This window comes from Muntiacus reevesi, chromosome 10, assembly GCF_963930625.1.
Source record: "Muntiacus reevesi chromosome 10, mMunRee1.1, whole genome shotgun sequence".
NCBI classification, from domain to species: domain Eukaryota; kingdom Metazoa; phylum Chordata; class Mammalia; order Artiodactyla; family Cervidae; genus Muntiacus; species Muntiacus reevesi.
Genome location: NC_089258.1, coordinates 81,894,046 through 81,906,780, shown reverse-complemented (window position 1 = coordinate 81,906,780; position 12,735 = coordinate 81,894,046). Strand labels below are relative to the sequence as shown.

The window sequence follows — 12,735 nt, the reverse complement described above, 5'->3', positions numbered from 1 at the left end:
AATAAACAGAGTCAAAACCAATATATAAAACCAATAACTTTAAGTGACTTCATTGATGAGCTCTAGTAGTTTTCCTGTGGTATCTAGGATTTTATATTTATAATATCATGTCATCTGCAAACAGTGACAGTTTTACTCCTTCCTTTAATTTGGATTCATCTCTTTTTCTTATGCACAGTAAAGGAACCATAAATAAAACTAAAAGACAACCTGCAGAATGGGAGAAAATATTTGCAAATTTCCAAGATAAATAAACAGCTATATAACTGAGTCACTTTGCTGTACATTTGCAATACTGTAGCTCAACTATACCTCAGTTATTAATAAAAAATCAACAGCTTTTATATAACAGTAACTACCAGTTAGAAAACACTAGAAAAATACCAAATATCATTAAATAAAAAGCATATAATACCTAGGAATAACCTTTAAAAATATGCAGAACTTGTGTGAAGAAATAATATTTCTGTTGTATCAAATTAGACTTAAAAAACAGACAGATTATGAAATGATCAAAAATTGTAAAGATGAAAACTCTTCTGAAATATTTCATAGTTCATACATAATTCCATGCAGATACATCAGAATTTTTTATTTGACAATTAATTCCAACATTCACCTGGAAGAATGCTCAGATGATAACTGGCTAAGGTACATTTAAAGTATGGAATATTGAAAGAGTTAGGGATTATTATATCAGAAATGGAAAATACTATACAAAATGTAATATGGTTCTGCTTCCCTAAACAATAGATGTTAAAGAAATAGAATGAAGACCCCAGATACCAAAAATGTATATACTGATTTAATTAACATAGATCTAATCACAACTCAATATAGAATAAAGGGATTACTCAATAAATGATACTGAAGTAACTATTTGAATAGTTAAAAAATTACATACCTACTTCATACAATGTGTCAAACTGAACTACAGATGGATTACATACTAAATTTAAAAATAAAATTATAAAAGATTATGAAAAATATAGGTGGCTATTTATTAGATATTGGGCCAAACAAAGAATTTCTAAACACAGAAGTAGTAAAGTATATCAGAAAGTAGTAATAGATTTGACTATAGTAATCAACATGAAAAAAAATCACATGTCCAATAGCACAGCACTCAGATTGAAATGCAAACACCAAATTAGGGAAATAATGTCCAGAGATGCAGCATAGAAAGGCTCTTTAGTAGAAAGTTCATAAGCAAAACATTAACACCTCAGTGGGTAAATGGGCAAAGAACACGGAAAAACAAGTTACAAAAGAATTGTTACACATATCCAACTGACATTCAAAAATTTTAAATGATTAATGCTTATTGCTGCTGAATGGGAGGACCTGAAGACAGTCTCATACACCAGCCAGCCGGAATGTAAATGAACGAATACCTTCAACCACGTCTAAGAAGAAGCATAAACACGTTCATGCCCTTTGATTACATCTACTATCATGTAGAAGCAATTAAGAAAGTGGCAAAAGATGAATGCAAAGCATGAGCATTCAACTACGGTTATACACTCCTAAGTACAATATTATATAGTCATTAATTAATCATGCTTTGAAGACTATTTAATGCCACAAGAAGATGCTCCTAGTCAAGTTAACATAAATAAGATACAAGACTGTATCTAGACCACAGTCCTGATTTTATAAAGTAACAATACATATAGAAAAAAAAATGGAAGAAAAGGTACTAAAATGTTATAGGGCTTATCTCTGAGCATTAGACGAGGTAATTTTTATTTTCTACAATAAATATCAGGATAAAGTTGATTTCTGAAAGAATAAAAATAAACCAATGATTGACAAGAAAAATAAGAAGCCAGGCGTATTGGACACAGCCTTCTAAGGAAATGAAGACGGCTGTCTTTTCTGTCCTTCTATCTTAAGGAAATGATGGAGCAAGTGTGTCATAAGCACCTCCTCTTCTCAAAGGCATCCCAGAAGCCATTTCTCCATCAGATCTGGCTAATTCCTTCTCTGGCCTCCTCCCACTAGACTCTGCCAACCTCCACCTTCTTCCCACTCAAAGTCTGGCCACAACAAAATAGTCCCAACACAGGAAGCAGGTCTGGAGGAGGTCAGCATGCTGAGTGATTGCTGAGGGAATGATGTGTGTTTCTGCAGAAGTGCCGTCTGCCTCTGCTAAATCATCATTTCATAACACACTCTACATCGGGAAGACTTTTCACACACACAAAAAAACCCTACGCTCTTAAAATTTCTTGCAAAATCTACTTGCACGGATGATGCCAGAAGTCCATTTCTCTTTCAGCAGCATAATTCAGGGAGTTTTACTAAAAATCATTGAATTGGCCTCTTAATGAACGATATACACCAAATGTTTACTGGGTACCATTCAATGAAAGCAAAAGTGGTTCAGTCATGTCTGACTCTTTATGACCCCATGGACTATACAGTCCATGGAGTTCTCCAGACCAGAATACTGGACTGGGTATAGCCTTTCCCTTTCTCAGGGGATCTTCCCAACCCAAGAATCAAACCCAGGCCTCCAGCATTGCAGGCAGATTCTTTACCAGCTGGGCCACCAGGGAAGCCTGGGTACCACCTCGGGTTCTGGGAAATATCATGTGGGTCGTGGATCTGGGGAATAATGGTTCCCAGAGATGTCCACATCTTCATCTTGGAACATGTGAATATATTGTATTACATGGCGAAAGGGATTTTACAGATGTGATTAAGGTAAGGATCTTGAGACGGTGAAGCCCGATATAACCACAGGGGTTGCTGTAAGGGAAAGAGGCAGGAGGATCAGAAGATGTGATGAAAGATGCAGAAGTCAGGTGACTCGGGGCCACAAGCCACGGAATACGGGCAATCGCTAAGAGCTGGAAAGGCAAGGAAACAGATTCTCCCACACAGTAGCCAGAAGGAACAAAACCTGGCTGGCCTACTTTGAACTTTTTTTTTTTTTTTTTTTTTTTACTTTGAACTTTTATTTCCAGAACTATAAGATAATAAATTTGTTTTAAGCTACTGAATTGGTGGTAATTTGTTCAAACAGCAATAGCCAGTGAACAAGTGATATTCAATGAAAGCTAGAGACTCCATGTTGAACATGTATCATCTTATTTCTTATTTTTGCCAGAATGTCCCAAACTGTGTTACAGTGAATGCAAGTCCTACCAGCCATTGCACAATTTTAAAGTGTTCACTAGGCAGATGAATACATTGTGTCACCCTTTTGGAAAGCCACAATGCACTTTAGCATCTTAAAGACTGAATACTCTTCACTATGATTAATCCAAAATTCTCTAAACTTACTTGACTATAGAAGCTTTTCAACATCTGTTTATATTAACATTATTAATGGCAGCAAATTGCTTTGCATTCCTGAGCCTGAGGCTATAGGGATGAATCTAGTGATTAAACTACTTCCTTGTAACTGAAACAAGTTTAACAAACTGGTAGACTCTATCAATTTCTATGACACTTGAAACATGCTGTATTTTTAGCTGTCTTCATAGGTGGGATTTTTACTCACCCATCAGGAAGTTAAGTTCCCAGAGGGTAAGTGTATGTCTTTATAAACCCATCTTCTGTAGCATCTTCCCACAGGGAGCTCACACTCCAGCTGATGGGACATACATGCATTCATATGAAAAATAGACATTTTGGGAAGGCAAATAGATTTTTGTTATCTAGTTTGATGTAACCCAGAGTATATAGCTACATTCTCCTCCTTCACTGCCTGGCCTCCTTCTCCTTCTGATCTTAAAGTCTGAAGTCCTAAAGTGATACTGAGACAGGCTGGGACCTGGGACCCTTGGCTACAGTGCCTGCACTTGGACATACCTCTCCTTGAGCTACAAAATACAAAGACGCTCTGAGGACTAAAAATAACCACATGCATGCACAGTTAGGGCAAATTCTAGACCAAAAGATACAAACAAAAAACCCAACTGCCACTTCTGAAGAGCCAAAGCAAACAAACAAACAAACAAAAACTGGCATCAGGAGCAAAAGCAGGGTACTGCATATGCCCCCTGCACACACCACCACAAAAAGGTGGGCAAACCACCTCAGCCACCCCTCCAGCTCAACCCCTGGGCCCGCCCCTACCCTCACCCCATTTAAGGAACAAGCTCACCGGCTTCAGGAGCAAGCAAGGAAACCTAATCCTTGTTTTTGCTCCCTCCTGCTGCAGCAGGGGTCCCTGTAAGGCCTTGCCTGAATTTCTTGTCTGGCCTCCGATCAGTTTCTATTGACTAAGAATCTTCATCAGTATCAATATTTCGTTGATTTATAAATTATCATAGGGGTACACTTGGCTCTTTGGGATCATCACCACACCAAGTAATGATATTGTTAGGGTATTAATCACTCCTCTATTTTCCAAAAGGGACTAAGCCATAGTTCAACATACACTACATTCTCTCTGGTGGTGGTTTAGTTGCTCAGTCGTGTCCAACTCTTGCAACCCCATGGGCTGTAGCCCACCAGGCTCCTCTGTCCGTGGGATTCTCCAGGCAAGAATACTGGAGTGGGTTACCAGCCCAGCTGCAAATGACTGACCCTCTTGCTCTCCTTACAAAGTATTTTTTGCAGCTTTCCAGTCTCCCATCATTATAGGGAACACACTTATGCAAACATAGACTCTGTTGTTTTTTTTTTTTAATAAGAAATCAAGTAATTTTAAAACAAAAGTAGATGAAAACTTTTCAGCAATGTATATTTTAATTACAAAATTAGCAAGCATAGTACCCCATTTCCAACTAATTTTCAACTCAAATCAATGACATTTCAAAGAACTACCTATTTATTTTTAAACTCAAGTAGGAAAAAGATCTGAAGCATTTAATAAATGTTATAAATTAAACTACCATGAGCAAAATTCATCAGCTCTTTTCATGTATTGTTGAGTATTCTATACACTCCATCAGCCTGTAACAATTAACTAGGTTTAGCCATAAGAAAAAAGTTAACTCCTGAACTTAATTTCAACAACACAGGTCTAAGTGAAGCTGCAATAAACCTAGGGAGAGAGCTTTCTCATGCCATGCCCTTCTTCGCAGTAATGGGAAAGGTATGATCCCAGAGGGAGTATGTTTTATCTTCTCCTGTTAATATATTAGTTCCAAGTTCACTATTCAGCTGTTATGACACAAGGATATCTTTACTTCTTCTGATTTATTTCTACTTATCCTCTGAATAATCAGTGATGCCAGGACCCTCCTCTTAGGGTGAACCATGGTGGTCACCCCTAATGTGGCTTTAAAGTCTTAGACACCACACATCTAAGGACCTAGTGCTCTGTGACAATCTAGAAGGGTGGAATGGGGAGGGAGATGGGAGGGAAGTTCTGGAGGGAGGGGACATGGGTGTACCTACGGCTGATTCTCATTGATGCATGACAGAAAATCACAAAATTCTGTAAAGTAATTATCCTTCATTAAAAAAATCAATTAAAAAAATTAAAAAAAAATAGAAGAGTGGGTGGGGCTAGATGATAAGCCACCACTGAAAGTGAAGAATCTGATCACTTCTGTGCTTAGAATCTGTCAGTGGTCAGTGCTCTGCAAACAGGAGACGTGGAAAGAAGGACGCATATTCAGTGGTCACCTACTGGTATCAGAAGGTTTTGAACAATGAAAACACAAGTAGTTCCTTCCTGGTGCCCAACAAGATAGCTACAGGTTTTAAGGAATGAGTGCATTTGCCATCAAAATTACTTCACTCAAATACCATAGGATATTACTTATATGTGAAATTTATTGACATCATACAAATGAACTTATTTACAAAATAGAAACAGAGTCACGGAGAACAAAAACTAATGGTTATCAAAGGGGAATGGATGGGGTATAAATTAGGCATTTGAGATTAACAGCACCACACTACTATGTATAAAATAGATCACCAATAACCTCCTACTGTGTGGCACAGAAAACAATAGTCAATATCTTACAATAACCTATAATGGAGAAGAATGTGAAATACATATATATGTATGTATGCATAACTGAATCATGTTGCGGTACACCTAAACTAACACAACATTGTAAATTAACTATGCGTGTGTGTCTGTTAGTCACTCAGTCATGTCTGACTCTTTGTGACCCCATGGACTGCAGCCCGCCAGGCTTCTTTATCCACGGGGTTCTCCAGGCAAGAATCCTGGAGTGGGTTGCCATTCCCTTCTCCAGGGACTCTTCCCAACCCAGAGATCGAACCCAGGTCTCCTGTGCTGCAGGCAGAGTTTTTACCGTTTCAGCCACCAGGGAAGCCCAAATTAACTATACTTCAATTATAAATTTTTAAAAATTAAAAAAAAAAACCCAACATGACAATGCACTTAATGAGCCCTGAATACCACTTTATGATTCCGTCTTTTTCAATAGGAAGTAACTAATATCCAGATTTGGGCATTTAAAAATTCCATATTTTAATATTTAATTTTATATTTAAACTTTATAAAAACTGCATTTTTTTTGCAGTTTTGCCATAACCTTCTCAACTTAATTTCTCATCGAAATTATTTTAAAGATTAATTTTATATTTTATCATTCTCCATATCAACTCTACAGCATTTAAAAGGACAGATGAAAAGAGGACTGCTTCATTCAGCAAGCATCTCCTGGGGGCCTGCTAGGTGCCAGTCGCAGAAGCCCAGGGAAAGCCAGCTGCCTGCTTGCTGGGCGCGGGGTGAGGCTCACGCCCAGCGGAGCAGCCGCTTGAGGCGTGTGAAGCCAGTAAATCACTCGGACACCAACAGGACGACGGCCCACAGGCAAGAGGCACCAGTCAACCTCAACGTTCAGATGCTAATCAGAAAAGAGCTTTACGGGAGGGTCCTCAGGCGCCCTGAGACCCCGAGGAAGGGCGGCAGGACAAGGGGGTCCGCGCCGCCCGGATGCCGCAAGGTCTCCCACCGCCGGGATGCCGCAGGGTCTCCCACCGCCGGATGCGCGCAGGGTCTCCCACCGCCGGACGCGCGCAGGGTCTCCCACCGCCCGGACGCGCGCAGAAGGTCTCCCACCGCCGGGATGCCGCAGGGTCTCCCACCGCCCGGATGCCGCAGGGTCTCCCACCGCCGGACGCGCGCAGAAGGTCTCCCACCGCCGGGATGCCGCAGGGTCTCCCACCGCCCGGATGCCGCAGGGTCTCCCACCGCCCGGATGCCGCAGGGTCTCCCACCGCCTGGATGCGCGCAGAAGGTCTCCCACCGCCGGGATGCCGCAGGGTCTCCCACCGCCCGGATGCCGCAGGGTCTCCCACCGCCCGCGCAGCTCGGCCGCGCCACCGTCTCCCTCTCGCTCCGCAGCGGCCCCGTTTCCCATAAGCACGTGGCCCCACCAGCCCCGCAGAGTCCGCGCGGCCGCCACTCCCCACGCAAGCAGAAGGGGCCTGGCTCCGAACACGCACGGTAACTGCGCTTCTCCCACAGGCTTGACCTGCTCTCACACCGACCTCTGGGTTCAATCCAGTAAGGGCTCATACCTTTTGTGAAGCTGCCTGGATTTCTGTTGGACAGCTTTTCTTTCTTGGTGATATAAAGGCATTTAATAACATACCACGGTTGAAACCATGCAAATAAAAATATTTTGGCCACCTGATGGGAAGAGCTGACTCATTGGAAAAGATCCTGATGCTGGGAAAGATTGAAGGCAGGAGAGAAGGGGATGGCAAAGGATGAGATGGTTGGATGGCACCACCGACTCAATGGACATGAGTTTGAGTAAGCTCCGGGAGTTGGTGATGGACAGGGAGGCCTGGCTGCTGCAGTCCATGGGGTCGCAAAGAGTCGGACACGACTGAGCGACTGAACTGAACTGAAATAAAAATATGTGCAAGCAAACAAGACTAGAGGGAAGACTCTAAAATTCTAACTTATTTAAGAGATGGAATTTTTCTAGGCTTTCTATAGTGCTTTTTCTTCAAGTGTTTTGTAATATGATTATTTTAATAATGAAAACATTTTGTGTATTTTAAAATGATTTTATATTTTTGTAAATGCCTAAAATGTGTCTAATTCTGAGCTATGACTAATGTAATCTACATTTTGGTGACTAAAAATAGCAATTTTTTAAACAAAATCTTTTCTCCCTGAAAGATATAAAATGTATCTTCTCCTATGCACAATAAAATAGAAAATTACTATTAATTGTGAATGCCTTAGCACCTTGAGGATTTAAGGAAAATCAAGTTAATACTTTCATAATCTAATTTCAGCAATCAAAGGGCTATAACCTAATAACTACAAAAAAAAAGACCTGCATATGTGAAATAGTCAGCATAAACACATATAGCATTTAACTGTCTGCTTAAAAATGGTTAAGATAAGGGGAAAAAAGTTTCCCTGAGCAAAACTGTTATTGATTAACTCTGAGCAAGGCAATAAAAACTTCCAAAGAGATTAGACAATGAAATTTACAATGTTAAGAATATTAATGATCACCTTGGATAACCACATGAACAATTTTCCAGAGACAACTGTTACCAATTAGGAAAGCTAAAATACACAGATAAGCAGGTCTTTCCCTGGCTTGTTCCATCAAAAAGCACCCTTTAGAGATGGATCTTCATTAAAACAGATTTGGTTACCTCCCATTCTGCCAGGGCCACCTCCTGGAAGTTCATTTCCTAAGCTGAGACACACTCTACAAAGTACCTGCCACGAGATTACCAAACACAAAACAAAGGCTGAGACTCTCAGTCTTTGAATGGTTTCAACAGCTTCAGGTTGTTTGATGACATGTGTCTTTGGAGGGTCAAGAGTTTGCAAGTCCTACAGGGCAGTGGGCCCCAAACTTTTTGGTACTAGGGACCAGTTTCACGGAAGACAAATTTTCCCTGGACTGGGAAGGAGGGGATGGTTTCGGATGATTTAAGCCTAATACGTTTATTGTGCATTTTATTTCTATTATTATTACATCAGCTCCACCTCAAATCACCGGGCATTAGATCCCAGAGGTTGGGGACCCCTGCATGAGGGAATAGACTGGTGGTCGCCAAGCGGTGGGGAGGCGGGGATGGAAGACTGAGAATTTGGGATGAGCAGAGGCAAACTGTTGTGTACACAATGGATAAACAAAGGCCTAAGGTTGTTAGCAGGAAACTATGTTCAATATTCTCTGATAGACTATAATGGAGAAGAACATGAAAAAGATTGCATTTAGTGTATAGCTGAATCATTGTGCTGTACAGCCAAAATTAACACATTATAGATTATATAAAAATGAACATTTTTATATATTAACATTATGCTGCTGCTGCTGCTGCTAAGTTGCTTCAGTCGTGTCCGACTCTGTGCAACCCCGCAGATGGCAGCCCACCAGGCTCCCCCGTCCCTGGGATTCTCCAGGCAAGAACACTGGAGTGGGTTACCATTTCCGTCTCCAACGCATGCATGCATGCAAAGTCGCTTCAGTCGTGTCCGACTCTGTGCGACCCCATGGACAGTAGCCCACCAGGCTCCTCTGTCCACGGGATTCTCCAGGCAAGAATATTGGACATATTAACATTATAGATTATATAAAAATTAATTATATAGAGATTATATAAAAATCAACACAACACTATGCTTCAATTTTTTTAAATTTCTTAAAAAAAAAAAAACAAAACACAGTGAGCAAGTCCTGGGTACAGAATCTAGATTCAGATACAGGAAGGTCTTTCCAGAGAAGACAAGACCTGGGCTGGCTCTGGAGGAGCGGAGACCACAGGCTGGCCGGTGACAGGGAAGGGCCACGTGCCACCAGTTAAAAATAAACGTGAGGTGAGCCCACACAAAGGCCAGGGAGGACGAGTGTGGAGAACGGCAAACCGAGCAGCCAAATTCAGGTCAAGGACACGCGGAAGGCACGAGGAAGTAAGGGCCGAATGGCTGGAGTCTGGAGGGCCTGGATCCAACTCTGAACTTAACACCAGCGGCGGGCAGGTACCCAGTCAGTGAGCGGGGACAGAGCCGTGGCTGCAAAGATGGTCAATGAAAATAAAAGGAAGGATAAGGAGAAACCGCAAGTTCTTTAGAGATGAGGGTTTCCCCTTCCTGAACGCAAGTTACTTACAGATGTGTGTCAGTAGCAGCATGCTGAACACTGTCCATACCACGTATGATGAATTTTCCTGACTCTAAAACTGCTCCCAACGGTTCTCATGGGTTCACATTTGCAGGACCCATTTCTGAAACCAGAGCAGGCCACTCTCACATTAAAATTCAGCATGCTGTACCACTGCCGTTAGCCATTCCCAGGAACAGGTGATGGCTGACGGACAGAGATGCACTTGTCAACAGGAAATTCCCAGGAGCAAGTAACTAACCCACACTGGGGGGCACCACGGGAGAAAACATGGCAGCGCTAGATTTTAGCTCAGCAGGAAAGTAGTCAAATTATTCTCCTGATTATTAATGGATCAATGTTTAGTCCAACAGCTCCAATTTATAGTGGAATTTTTGATGTTTTCTCCTGAAAACTGAATGTCTGGTTAATGATTTTCTTCATACTATTGTCCATAAATTCTGTGACTATTCACATTTGGTTTAGAGAGGTAAGTGATGATTTTTCAAAATAGAGTAGCCAGTTTATAGCTTATTATTCTTATCTTTTAGCTGCATACTATACATATGAGAATACCTAAACCCAAAGAAGGCAGTTTACTGGTGTGACTTTCTGTCCAAATGCTAACTTTAGTAACTACTGTAATAATGGGGCCGAGGAGTTGATGCTTTTGAACAGTGGTGTTGGATAAGACTCTTGAGCATCCTTTGGACTGCAAGGAGATCCAACCAGTCCATCCTAAAGGAAATCAACCCTGAATATTCATTGGAAGGACTGATGCTGAAGCTGAAGCTCCAATACTTTGGCTACCTGATGCAAAGATCTGACTCATTAGAAAAGACCCTGATGCTGGGAAAGATTGAAGGCAGGAGGAGAAGGGGATGACAGAAGATGAGATGGTTGGATGGCATCACCGACTCAATGGACATGAGTTTGAACAAGCTCCAGGAGTTGGTGATAGACAGGGAGGCCTGGTATGCTGCGGTTCATGGGGTCACAGAGAGTCTGATAGAACTGAGCAACTGAACTGTAATAATGGGGCAACAGAGAAGACGTTTAGATGAAAAATAGTAGGTTAAAAAAAGATATTAACTTGACTTCCAGGTTCTTGGTGGAACTAAAAGCTTTGACTTAAAACTAATACTCATAGAGATAGAAGTAAGATAATCTAAGCACTCAAGTGGACATGATAAGAATGAATGAGCAAAGAAAAGAAGGGAGGAGGAGAGAGGGAGAGAGAGAGAGGGAAGGGAGGTAAGAATAAAGGGATGAAATTAGGCCCCCTTGAATAAGTATCACAACTCAATTACTTAATATCTGTACTCAGACATTTAAAAATCTTGTTTAACTCTTTAAAAGATAAAACCGTCATGGGTATGCTGTGCAACCATGTCCAGGGACCCTGCACTGTTTATTCATAGTCTGAAAAGTATTTGCATTAATTCTTGACAAATAAAGACAAGATACTAAAAAACCAGAGGGGCAGGGAACTGCACAACAAGAGAGATCTACGCAGAAGCCATATCTACAAGTTGACATCCCTCACACAAGCTTAAAAGTTCCAACATTTACTCTGCTTTTGAACTTTCAGTTGTAGGTTCAAGCCTCAAAGATACATTACTCCCCCAACACGGCATTTCTTCTCTCCCTGTGCATTTGTGTCCCTAATTTACAGCTGTTCCAAAGCATTCTTATACTCTTAAAAGTGTACCCCAAAAACATACAGACGTGTATCAGTCTCAATCCATGGCAACCCTTGCACTTATTTTTCCTAAAGATGAGTTTCAGAGTTATGTAATAATGAACTTCATCCTTTTGTACAAATTAAACCAGGAGTCATAAAGCAGTAGGTAAATGAAAAACTGGGTTAAACAAACAAAAAAAAGAAAACCACACAACTGACCAAATCTATAGCAGGCTCAGCTTTTTCTGAGAGCAAGAGATTAAGGGGCATGCAGTCAACTGGTATGAAGGTCACCAAACAAAATGTTGCAATCTTAAAGTGCCATTGACATGAAGAGTGTCCATTAGCAGCTTGGAACAATCTTCCCCTTTGCTAATTACTGTCTTAGCCCAAATCATTCATACATGACAAGCATATGCTACATTTACAGTAAAACATTTTAAAAATTAGGGACATTCTTTTCTTTACATTGAAATAAAAATCCTGAACAGAACTTTTAAAAATTATATTCCCATTCCCAGTTTTTTGTTAAAGCGACCCAAAAGCTCAAAACCTCCACCATTGGTCTCTGCATGGTAGATATGGGCTTGGACAAATCTGTCTTTTCCTCACTCACTGCCTGCCTGCGGCCCATGTTGAAATCACCAAATTGTCTCAGTTGGAAATCTTCTGATTTTTCACAGGAAAAAGCTGAAAGCCACAAGCCACCAACGACCACAGGTACCTCGAGCTTTCTAAGTCCGAGTCAGAAGGAAGCGTGCGACGCAGGGGCCCTCGGCGCGTCTCCCGCCTGCGGCTGACCTGCGGGCTTCCTGTGGGCAGAGACAGCTCCTTGCAAAGCAAACAGCTCCGCGCTCTGCATGGAAAGACTCATCTACCCCCTCGGTCCACTCTGCAGGCATCAGACTCCCTGAGAGTCACGGAGACAGAGAGTCAGACTCAGCCTATAAGCACAGAGCTGACCTTTAAACCCCAGCCTCTAATAGAGCACTCCGTGTTTGCTCAAGCGTTCCGGGTCAGCAG

General features: G+C 41.5%; 1 protein-coding gene across 9 annotated transcripts in view; it reads right to left on the bottom strand.

Moving 5' to 3' along the window:
- THRB (thyroid hormone receptor beta) overlaps nt 1-12,735 on the bottom strand; it is a 407,560-nt gene that overhangs the window by 350,119 nt on the left and 44,706 nt on the right. The window contains exon 1 of one of the 9 annotated variants that reach the window (XM_065947529.1): nt 12,437-12,588. The exons of the other annotated variants lie outside the window; for them this stretch is intronic. The gene's annotated coding sequence lies outside the window, so the exon portion shown is untranslated. Of the gene's footprint in view, nt 1-12,436; nt 12,589-12,735 lie in introns of those variants that run through there. 9 annotated transcript variants of the gene reach the window in all.